Here is a 13341-nt window from a genome sequence, read left to right as displayed (position 1 = left end):
ATTTCATCCTTGCTTCACCATCTTTACCTTTAAGAGCTTGACCAGCTCTTCTACTTTACTGGTTCCGTTAGAAATTGTGCTGTTCCTCCAAGAGGACTAGATCTGGTTCTGGGCATGGGGGTGATACCTTCCTCAGTGGGACAGAATTATGGAGCAGAAGTTAGTGGTGTGCCTGTGAAATACTGGTGAGTCACTGTTATTCACAGGCAAGTTTTCCATTTAATGTCCTCCATGACCTCTAGGAAAAGAATTCCCATCTCCATTCTTTGAAGTTAAGTCGTGTCCTCAGGGTCACATGGAGTAAGGAATTTGGTTTTGGATTTGAACCTCGGCCTCTCTGATTCCAAACTCCATGCCATTCTCACTATCCCAGTGCTTCTCAAGCTGTCTGTGTTACAGGACATTTGGTTTTTGGTTTTGTTTTTCTGTCACAGACCAACTCACGGTCCATCTATGCATCATCAGTAGGGAAGCTCCTACTGTATGCAACTCATGCAAGTTCAAGGACATACAAACTACTCTAGACCCTATTCAATGAGAGGAGTCCACTGACCACAAGCTTAGATGTTGGGATGATGTTAAAATGCTAGAAAGGTTTTTAAAACTTAGAATCTTTGTACTTACTACATTCTGGGAATGAGTAACTTGCGGAGCAGCCCAGTCTGCAGACCACACGCAACGTCACGCTACACTGGAAAATATTGCTAAAGCCTAATTTATCCTCTGCTTTATAACAGACCACACATTATAATTGAATTAAAAACATGGAAGTTAGCACTCTGCTTTTATGTGAAGGAAACCTAATACAAACGGTCATTCAAAGCTTTTGTAGGAATAAATTATTCCCTGAGGAATGCACTTGATAAGTAATAAACATGGAAGACCGTTGTTTGTTCTCTGTTAGGCGGAGGAAAACTAATTTCACAGTTTGTTCTAGCTGAATGTTTGGTATTTGTTATGTTTATTCTTATCGTGTGTTGTGGGTATTTAATCTTCCCCTTGGAAAATTACTCTTTATTTAATGAGATACTTTACCCAGTCCATTTGTAAATAAAGCAGCCATACTGAAATAATTCAGATTCCTGTGGTTCTCATTTTACATTTGATTTCCTTCTTGGATGATCTACCTGTTTACATGGCTTGATTATCTCCCCAAATTACCTTGCTAGGGATGCTCTACAGGGTCTCCCGTATGGAAGCAATACTAAGGCTTTAATAATTCAGCAATGTTGGCACTGTCACACCTTTCTCAAAGTGCACTTATCTAGAAGACATTGTCCCACGAAGAACATAAGAAATATCCCTCTAATACCAGCATCAGCAGTAGAAGAATGATCCCTGGGGATTTAAAGAAATGCCTTTCACTAATTGAAAGACAGTTAATATTCATCTCCAGATTGATTCTATTCACCATGTTCTGACCTAAACAATATGCATGTATAGCAATGTCTTCCCATTTAAAAAGTTAATTTATTCTGTAGCGAAAGCAATGTACCTGCCCCTTCTTTTCTGGGTTTTTCTGTTGGTTGTGAAGAACGATAGAGGAAGGGGCTTTGTATAAAAGCATATCTTTATTAAAATAATATCTAGCTTCCCATAAATAGTGTGATCATTGCTCTTTTTGGTAGTCACCAGATCACCATCATTTTTAATCTGTTGTGAAAGTCCTGAATTTGGAGGGTAAGGATGCAATTAGCCATTGTTTTTCGGGAGATGGCAATAAAATATTTTGGACTTGCCTAAACCATCATTTGGACCGATGAGAGCCTTTAAAAGTAACAAAGACAAATGTCTGAAAGCATCATCTGCTTGGTTAAATAATAGGGGGGGAAGGGTAATAAGTAGATCAATAAGTGGAAAATAGGCAAAACTAACCCAATTCCAACATGCTCTGCCTAGGAGAAGCGCTGTGGTCTCTGTCCTATGCAGGATGTAGTTCGTGTTTGTGGCTGTCATCTTACAGGGGGTGGTCTTCCATGGTTCAGAATCACATCTCTCTGAGGGATCCAGCACAGCGAAGCATAGTTCCAAAAGCTATTTTCTACCGATTCCTACTATTTGTAGAAACAATTTGTGTCTAACATTTAGCTCTGTGTATGTTTCATCATGCTGCCATGACCAAGTACCATAAACTGGGCAATTTAAAACAATAGACGTTTATTTTTTTCACTGTTCCAGAGGCTAGAAGTCTGAAATCAGGGTGTTAGCCGGGCCACGCTCTCTATGAAACCTGTAGGAACAATCCCTCCCAGGTCCTTTCTCACTTCGAGTGCGTTGCCAGAAATCTTTGGGGTTCTTGGGCTTGCAACTGCCTCACTGTAATCTCTGCCTTCACTGGCACGTGGTGTCCTGTGACCACCTTCTCCTAAGTTTGTCATCCACATAGGATGAGGGCCCACTCTGCTCCATGATGGTCTCAGCTTAATTAGTTACAACCACAGCAATCCTTTTTTTTTTTTTAAGATTTTATTTATTTATTTGACAGACAGAGATCAGAAGTAGGCAGAGAGGCAGGCAGAGAGAGCGTGGGTTGGGGGAAGCTAGGACCTAGGACCCTGAGATCATGACCTGAGCTGAAGGCAAAGGGTTTAACCCACTGAGCCACCCAGGAGCCTCTCAATCCTATTTTTAAATAAAGTAAAATTCTCAAGTAATGAGGGTTAAAACATCAATATATCTTTTGGGGGAGACACAGTTCTGTTCCTAATAAGGCCTGAATTGCACTTTTGTAATTTCAGATGAATATTCTGTCTAAAGAAGTATTTTCTACCGTTAAGCAAATATTTGTTAAAGCCTGTAGAACATCCTGAGTGCACGTACACACACGCACACGCGCGCACACACACACGCACGCGCACACACACACACATTCACTACAGCTTTAGCAATCTATGCTTTCTGATTTATTCTCTTTGTAAATCATATAAAGGACCTTGATAAAGCTTGGGTGATTTTTCCCAAGGTGAAATTTGGAGCTGAGGATTGAGGATTTGGAGCTGAGAATTGCCCATTGTCTATGTTCTGAGCATTACACTAGTCACATTCCTTATCCTATCTCATTCTTACAAAAATACAAGAAAGTAGTACAATCAAATTCTATAGTTGAGGAAAACATGACCTAGAGATAATAAATTAACTTGTGTCAGGGAGTTATACAGATGCCCCAGCACTCAGACTCTACCATACAACATTCTAATTCTCTGGGACCAGAGAGAAAAGGGAAAGAGAGGGTGAAGAAATTGTACCTGACATGATAGATAAGTTTTGGGTTTTGTTGTTGTTGTTTGTTTGTTTGTTTTCTTTTCTTTTTTTCCCCCAACAAAGTTTGAAGTGCTGTAAGCTACCAAAGCCAGAGACTTCATAGGTCACTCAGTATTGCCCATAGCACAGTAACTGCCACTTTTTCTTAATTTATCATTGAAACATGTTGGTAACCTTTATTTACATGGTAATAAATTACCTTAATTTAACTTCTAATATCAGAATTCAATAAGGTTAATTGAGGTCCCAGAGCATGTATGAAGAGTTAGAGAGACTTAAACACCAAAACCTTTAGTGCACCCAAAGCAGTGAACATACAGCAGAACCAGGGATAGGATCATGATTGCTGTATAATTACAACTGTGTACCGGTAATTATTTCAACAAGCCTTTTGACTGCCTAATCAGAAACCGTCAGTATGTCAGAAATTGGTTGTACTGTATGGCCTTCATCGTAAGCTAGCCGATGGCATAATCTTTATAATTACCGTTGTGGCTATCGTAACAGATCATCAAGGCCCTTGATCTCCAAGCACTTGTCTTGCGCCTAGCCTCATTATATGCTGCATGCACACACTGCATGCTACCACACACCCTGGATGAGTCATTCCCATTTCTCAGCAGCAAAAGAGGTATCTTAAATCTATGAGCAACCTAATTTCAGAATGCCTTTTAAAGGCCCCCTTGTTGGGGCCACCTCTAGTACCAGGTACTGTGTTTTGTCATTATTATAGTAGGTAACAAGTTGGTAATTTGAGAATGCTATTTGCAAAGGTGGGGCCAGCGTGTGAAAAACCACAAGGTATGGTGCAGCACACCAGGACTAGAAATAATGGTAGAGCATAGCCACCCTTGGACTTGAAAGAGCAAGGGCAAAGGCCAAGTAACAGAACATGGAAAGTAAGAGAGCTGTGTATAGAAGACTACATAACAGGTTCTGGGATCTTTAGGTAAGGGACAAAATAGCTCACACAGAACCCAACAGAAGTGTAACCGGGGATGCAAAAAAACAAACACAAAACCAAAAAACCATGACCCCTCTCTCCTTTTCCCCTCCAATCTCCTGTTGGTCAAATCCAACCAGAAGCTGGAGGATAAGGAACTCAGTCCAAACAAGTCAGCCGCCCAAGACACACAACAGGGTAGAGAAAGATGGAAAATATACCTGCAGGCCACAGAGAAGGTACATAGTACACATTTGCCAACAAAGTCTAAGTCCTTGTGTCTTTCCCTTTTACTTAAAAGCTTTTCAAGAGATGACCCAATTTTCTCACATTTTTAATTTCTCAGCATCTCAGAGGATCTCAGCACTCACAGGTAAGAGTAGATAAATTTCTTCATCTTAGCTTATGCTTCCAGACCCTTCTTTACTCTTTTTCCCTCCTCCCCTAAAAAGCTCATTAGAAGCACCTGCTGTCAGGTGTCTTTCATGGACACTCTCAGCCTTCCCTCACTAATGCAGAGGTATATTAACCTCTGGGTCATTGAAGATTTTAGCACATGCTGCGTTGCTGTCCTTATGTCTTACACTGCTGCTGTTAGGATTTCTGAAGTCAGTATTTAACACTGGCCTTCAATTTCTTAAACTCCTGACTCCCAACCACCTTTTTCCCACGGTCTTAACTAGACTTTTCTTCAGCTGACCCTATCCCCTAAATTGCTCCCCACCAGTCTAGCCCTAGGTACTGGGGGGAAATAGTGCCCCCACCCATCCAACTGTTCAGCCAAATTCTTCTCTTCTCCTAGAGCCCACATTTTAACCTTTAGCATTTTCCTTTTAGCCTTAGCGTAAAAATTTCCCAGAGTTGACCATTTATTGACAGCTACATGATCTTCAGTTCTTAAAATCTACCTAGTCCTCACCTGGACTACTGAAATAAATCGTTTACTCATATCTTTGTTTTATCCCTTGTTCTGTATTCTCTGATCTCCACTCAGCAGTCAGAAAAATCTTAGGATGCCCATCAGATCTTGTCACTTTCTTAAAAACTCCAAGTATTTCCCAACCTATTATGGCAAAATGTAAATACATCACCATAACCACCATTCTTAACCTTCAACCACTCTCCCTAAGCTCACTGTGTTCTTGGGAGTTTCTGCTGGTTGTGTGCATACCAGGCTCTAACCTGACTCACAACCATTGACTTGTCATTCTTTTTCTTGAGAATAATCTTTCTTAGATAGTAACTTATCTCCTCCCTTTATTCACAACACTACTCGAATGTTAGTCTTCAAAGAGACCTTCCCAAACCACCCCCTCAAAAATAGAGCCAATTTCTCAATTTATAAAAATTAAAATCAGGGATTTCTTTTTGGTTACGTTTTTGACCTAAAGGATTAATTATGCTTATTTGCACCTATCTGAGAAGGGTAGGGCAATAAGCATTATGACAGTGAAGTAGAATGATGGTTTTTATTCTGAAGAGTTGGAATCGATTTTACATCTAGTTTGTCATACTTCACAAGACCACACGAAGAACCGAAGGACTTGTATTTCAATGATCTACATAATCATTAATGCATGGTAATTATAAAAATTAAGATTGTGCCACACAGTTTGTGAAATCAGAGTTTTGTATTGGAGGTGAAATACAAAAACCACAGCTTCAGTTGTTGTGACATCGGAGCTACATTGCCACTGACTTAAATTTTGCTGTTACAGGCCCAAGCCATGCTTCAAAGGAATAGAATATTTCTCCTCGGGTCTTAGTTTTACTTCCAAAGGCAATCAAAGTACTGAAGCATTTATGAATGGATTAGAAGTATCAAGCATCAATCATTGTCAGAATCTTATCAACTAGGAAACTAATTCCCCCAAAACATATTTTTGTTGAAATACTATTAGAATTGAGTCTTATATCAAAATAGCAGACATGAAAAATATGTCCACTTTTGAAACTGCAGGAACACAAGCAATGTGTCTTACTCTGCAGTTGCACTAAACATTGATTCAGCTGCTGGATGCAAGGTTCACTTAATCTGGGGATGCTTAGTGCAAAAATAATGAGGCTATTACTTTTTTAGCCTTGCCTCCAATCCAATAAAGAGAGTCTTATTTTCCACTGTCAGGTGTCTCGTTACTAGATCACTAACATTTTCAAAATCATTCTGCATAAAGATGAGGGTAAAGCAATTCATACATAGCCACAAAACTTTGTCTTTTTAATGTATGAGGGACAATAATGAAAGTTTATCAGAAGCATTTTCTTCCCCCATTTTGATGCCAGTTTTCTCATTTCATGACTCTACATAGTCACACTTATTATAATAAAAATAAACCTGTACTTTAAAAAGGAGAAATAAAAACATATACAACCTGTATTGGATGTCCATGAGTATAAAACAAGGAAAGTAGATTTTGAAAAGATAATGCCCATGAAGCTCTAAGCTAGGGAGACAGAGGATGGTCTAGCCAGGAAGAATGCATATTTGAATCATCTTACATTTCAGAAAATATTACTCAGCACAAATCCATGAGACAAAACGTTGTTAAATCTATTCTTTTATCTTTGGGATGAGGGAACTTTCTTAGAGATCTGAGTCTGTAAATCATCACTGAAACCATGACTCTCTGTGCTTTGTGCTCCTTTTCTGTCCTTGACCTGAGTCAGAACATGCTGGGCATATGATGTGCACTTAAGGACAACTTACTGGTCACCTAATACTTTGTCACCCAAAATAAATCAACAACAAAAGGTGACCTAGTAGATTGTTCTTTCTCTAAGTGCAGTTCATAAAACTTTAGTGGCATATTAAGAAACATTATGTGGTGTGCCAACCAACTATTTTGGTTTCTTTTTTTTTTGTATATTTAAAAATGAACTGGAATATTCATTAATCCTGTTACTTCATAGATATTAAACTTGTGTATACTTACTAAATATCAAAAGTGAGTTGTTTGAGAAAATTAAAGTTTATTAAATATTATACTAGCGTGCATAAATGGCACACATATAAGGCACTCTCCCTCTCTTTACCAGACCAAGTTTGGCTAGTGTTGGATTATATTCAAGCCAACTCATTCACTAGCATTTTATGAGCTTCTAATCACTGTAAATTGTTGTTCTAAATGCAGAGCTGTACTTGTCCTGAAGGAGTTTAGAGTCTAAGATAGAAAGAGAAGTAAGTATATAATTGAGTGTATCAAGAATTCTAAGAGATAAGCAAACAATTCTCTGCTAGTTTGAAAGAACTAGAAATATCCAATTGGAAGACTTTAAGAAAGGCTTTATAGGAAAGGTAGTAATGAAGGGAAACTTGAAACATAGATTCTCACCATTTGGGATAAGACAAGAAAGTTGTATTCCAGGCAGTAAATGGCACAAATAAAGCATTTACAGTCATTCTCATAGAGGAAAAAGTCTTCTTTAAACACTACATTGGGCTGGGGCCAAGGGAGATTAAATGTAGTGTATTTCTAGAGGGGGCCAAAGAAATGACACTTCACTTATTAGAATGGATTTTTTTCTTCACCAAGATTTTGCACTGACCTTATTTTACTTATTTGGGATCTATCTCATCTTTGACCACAGAGGCATTTTTAAACATGAATGACTCATTTGAAATCTATACTTGGAAATGTCATATTTTCTAAGACTCAACAGGGATTTACTATATTTTTAAAGATCAATTTCTAGGGGAAAGGGTTTTATATATAAAACTTAATCCCTTGACATACTACACAAAGACAAAAATCCTTTTGGTATTCATGATGCTTATTTCTAGTTCTGACATTTCTGTCTTCCAAAGTGGCTCCCTTAATCATGGTACAGTAAACAGACTCAGTTCATCCCCAGGTAATTCTTAATTACAGGCACGTTAAGAAGATTCCTCTTAGTGTTTAGCTACAGAGTTTATACCAAAAATACTTGAAAATAAACTGCTAATCGATGGATTTACTTTTTACCTTGGTGTCATTTTTCTATGACAGTATCCTGGGTAGGCAGGGAGATTATGCAGATTCTAAACTAAACTGCAATCTGTTAATAATAGATTTAATCTGCTTGTAATTATATCTTATTCATATAACACATTGGATATACTGAAAATACAGGTTTTCCAGGAAAATGTATTGAATTGGAATTGTCCTGGGATTGTTCCTACCCAGATACCTCACCAACAGCCCAAGCCCAACAAGGCAATGATGCTAGAACTTGTTCTACAGAGTTTGAAATTTGATGGACTCAAAATAATCCCTTTTACTGCTAGTCATCCTGAGACACTCTCACCCAAACTGCATTTCGAGGGGCAGTGGTTCTTGGCAACATTAATCAGAATTTCAAATAAATTGTTAGATATTGTGCACAGTATTTTTCTTTTACAGGTTCTGAATATAAATTAACTTATTTAAGGATCTGAGAATTTCTAAAATTTATTATATCATTATTTTACATATACAGAGAAAAGTATATATTAACATTCTCATTCTGTCTTCCCCAGTGAAAATTGTAGACATACAAATATTTTTTAATTTGTGTCTCTCATCCTTTGAACCAGTTTGTGAGAGACACTACTAACATATTTAATTGGCCACAGATTTTATTCATCCTAAGATTTAGAAATCAATCAATGGGCAAAAGAGCCAACCAAACAAAATTTAAGTATAAAAGTAGGTGTTTACTTGTTTTGAGAATTCATATCTCCTTAGTAATCTTTAAACTCTATCAAAGACAGTACAAGTTTAAGATAAAATACAGGTTAGAAATTCAGGAAGGATACTGGGCCATAGAAATGCAAATAAAGCAAACCTAGCAACAACACTAGTGAGAGTAGTTTAAAATGGCATTGCATAATTTTCTACTTTTGTGTAAGGAAGGGAAGGATATAAGTACACATTTGACTTCTTTTATTTGTACAAAGAAAAACTTAAAATCTACACATATAACTAATAAAATTGTTATCTCTAGGGAACCAAGGGCAGGATGGTGCAAAGGGACAAGGGGTTGGAACAACACTTGAAGTATAGATTTTATAATACTTTGACATTTGAATCACATCTATGTTTCCAATTAAATGTAATAATAAAAAAAACTTGCATTTTAAAATGCAAACAGTTCCTTTAGTTGCTCCTAAGAGAGATTTCGAGAAATATAAAATGGTACATCAGTGTTCAGAATTTCTTTTCTTCATAGCTAAGAGAATAAAGAAAAGAGAGAAAAGAGGGAAAAGAAAAGAGAACAAACTGATATGGTGTTTGTGGAGCAAACATTCCTCATTTAGGGGGGATGTAAATCTGAGTTCCTGTCGAATAAATGCGAGTTTGCAGTGGTTCGCGGTAAATGGAGAGTCGCACACAAGCGTAGCACACAGACCCCATAAGAATGACAAATAATACAGTGAATTAAGAGGACAGACATACTGATGGAAACTATTCCCCTTCTACAAATATTTGGGCAGTGAAACTTTTGAACTGATATATCCCTTGAAGAATTTGATGTAAAAGGTGAACGTTCTTTCCAGGGGGAGAAAATACATATATACACATTCACAACATTGTGTAATTTAGAACGTTAGCACTGAAGCTCAGGACCTCAAGACACAAGGCTCCACATTTTTTTGAAAAAAGATTTTATTTATTTATTTGACAAACAAAGATCAGAAGTAAGCAGAGAGGCAGGCAGAGAGAGGAGAAAGCAGGCTCTCCACGGAGTGGAGAACCCGATGTGGGGCTCGATCCCAGGACCCTGGGATCATGACCCGAGCCAAAGGCAGAGGCTTTAACCCATTGAGCTACCCAGGCACCCAAGGCTCCACATTTTAATAGATAAAAGTAGACACTAAGCCAAAGCAAACTTGGAATAATTCTCAGCTCTGCCATTGTGGCTAAGTGACCTTGAAAATATGACTTCGTCTCTCTAAGCCTCAATCTCCTTACTTTGAAAATGGACTTGCTGACCTCTCTGTTAACAGCATAAAGGAAAAATTCAACAAATATTAAAAATCAATTATAATTGTTATTACTATAATAAGATGACTGTCAAAATAGAATTTGAAATTCCACAGCTGAATGAAAAGACAGTTCACCAGATCATAGCAAAGCAGCTGATATATCCTACTTCAACGGTCTGGGGACAAACTGGGATTCTTTCTGATATTCATGTGTAAGGGCTGTCGTAGAATGGAATGTGTTTTCTGTATCTTTCCTCTCATTATAATTTCAGGGAAACTAGACAGCATCCTCGATGCACTGCTGTTAAGCATTGGTGTTAGCCCAGGTTTCACTTGTTGCAATGAGTGGGAAAATGTTGAGTTCCCTCAGTCAGGGAAGGAACTCCATTTTCTGGGACATTGTTTCCATTACAGTCATATGGAGAGGCCAGTGGTCTGATTATCTAACAGGGTTCTTTTTTTTTTTTTTTTTTAAAGATTTTATTTATTTATTTGACAGACAGAAATAAATAAAGAGAGAGGAGGAAGCAGGCTCCCCGCCGAGCAGAGAGCCCTATGTGGGGCTTGATCCCAGGACTCTGGGACCATGACCCGAGCCGAAGGCAGAGGCTTCAACCCACTGAGCCACCCAGGTGCCCCTCTAACAGGGTTCTTGAGGTACATGCCAGCTTTGAGAGTCTGGAAATAGTTTCTAAGAGTGCAAAGAACAAGATAGGTCTAGAACTTTTGTTGAGTCAGTGCTATTTTGAATGTTATAAAAATATGTACTTATAAGGAATCACAATTTTTGTGTCACTGGTAGCTTCAAGATAGGAGGTGTACTAGCAAAGAACAGTATGCTAAGCTGTCCTTTCTTTGAGAGGGGGATGAAAATTATATCCCTTTGGAATAATGCAGAGATTAATCAGAAAGCCGTCAACTTTGCATGACATCTTAAACTGTCGGGATTTTTTTTTTTCTATTAAGATAGTATCAATTTCTAACAAGGCAAAAACTTAGAAAAGCCCACCCACCAATTGCAGTCTTTGGCTCACTTTGTATAATTATATAAGGAGAAGATGAAGAACATTTGATAAATCAAGTTCAGCGTAAACCTGAACATTTGCTTCATGCTTGTCATCCCGTCACGGATTTTGCTCTACTTGCTGCTCCAACCTCATTCTACCTCCTTGATGGTTTTCAGAGATGAGCCAACAATGATCGAACTTCATATTCAGTGGCTTCAGTCGTGTGGGTCATTGGATGGCTATGTATTTGGCATAAAAAATGAATAATAAGCATATTTCATTCCTTTTCTGTTCCACTGTACTATTAGTCCTCAAAAAAAGCATGTTTGAGATTTAAACAAGGAACAAATTGATGACATGCACGCCTGACTAATTAGATGAAGCCCTCCCTCTGTACAGCTCTTGACCTTTAATAGCCATAATAATATGAGCATTAGATCAGTAGTCTGCTATTATGCATTTAAATTGTCCCTTCCACTGTCACTGAATGTGGCAATTAGGAGGACAGGACTTAAGAACAAGAATGTTTAGCTAGTGCTGTTTCATGGACATAAACCTTTCAAATCTATTCATCATCACTCTTTTTTGAAGAGTACACTCTTTTCAAAACTGAGTGACCTTCTAGTTCACTTTATTCAGTTAGTCTTGTATGGAGATAATCATCCCATGCTTCTTTTAGGATAGAGTTCAAAGATTTGCTATGTAGATTTGCTTTCCCACCCTCAATGCATTGGTAGTCACTTTGAGGTTCTTAGATGGGAAAGCTGTACTTTGAATCTGATTTTGTCCCTAAATCAAAGCCTTTTAGTCCAATTTTTAAAAATAATTTGAAGCCTCAAAACATTTGGTTTCTATATTATTTCAGTCCTCTGAATTTACAGAATGTCTATGACCTTTCACTTCTGCATGATCCTTGCCAGTCTTCCCCTAGTTTATCTCTCCTTCTTTTTTTTTTTAAAGATTTTATTTATTCATTGAGAGAGTGAGAGAGCACAACAGGGGGAGAGACAAAGAGAGAGGGAGAAGCAGACTCCTCGCTGAGCTGGGAGCCGCATATGGGGCTTGATCTCAGGACCTGGAGATCATACCTGAACCAAAGGTCATGATACATGTCACTTCTGCTCACAATCCATTGGTCATTGGCCATTCTGCTCACAGTCCATTGGACTAGCCATTTGGCCCGTATAATTGAAGGAGGCGGGGCTATATAGGACTATTCATTGAAGACCTTCCATACTACAAGTAAACCATATTGACCGATGACTTCCCAATTTTTTCATATACGTTTCCTTTGACCTCCCTTGTTTTCATTAGGTGGTCATAGCTTCTTTGATGTTTCATTGCAATTCTATCTGAATTTTCAAACTTCCTTATAAGCCTGTTAAATCTAATAGAGATTAACTTTCTCTTATTGATTAAGTCAAACGTCATTACTCTGACCATTTTTTTTTATAAAGATTTTATTTATTTACGAGAGAGTGAGAACACACAAAGCAGGCAGAGAGGCAGGCAGAGGCAGCGAGAGAAGCAGGCTCCCTGCCGAGCAAGGAGCCCCATGCGGGGCTGGATCCCAGGACCCTGAGATCATGACCTGAGCTGAAGGCAGTGGCTTAACCAACTGAGCCACCCAGGCGTCCCTACTCTGACCATTTTTAAAATGTTTTGATAACTATAGTTAAATGACAATAACTGACAAAAGACAAAATGTGAGAAATATGGGGGTAAAAAATATGGAACAATAGTTTCTAAGCCCTTGAAGCTCTGAAATGACAACAGCTGGCATCTAGCATACTCTTTGAAATATGAACAAAAGGAGATGCATATTGAGAGTGGTCGGTGATGTTCATGTTAATAATAGATTACAATGTCTTTTTAAAAGTTTTAAACTTTTTGCCTGTCAACTAAAAACACTAAAGTAAAATATTAAAGATATAGCCACCTGTACAATCCATACATAATTAATATTTATGACATATATTATGGTCATGAAGATGCTGTAGATGCATACAGATGGGGTTGACATACCAGCCTGAATCTAGGAAACAAATCTTACCAGAAAGAAAAAGATCGTCACGATAATATTGCCCAGAGCTGAAAGATGACTAAATTTGTTGCCCAAGTTCAGTATCTCAGAGATTGGCATAGAAGGAGGACAATAACAGTTTTAATATTCAGCAGTTTTGAAG

The sequence above is a fragment of the Martes martes genome (genome assembly GCF_963455335.1).
Source record: "Martes martes genome assembly, chromosome: 16".
In the NCBI taxonomy this organism is placed as follows: Eukaryota; Metazoa; Chordata; class Mammalia; order Carnivora; family Mustelidae; genus Martes; species Martes martes.
Note: the sequence above shows the minus strand (reverse complement) of the source record.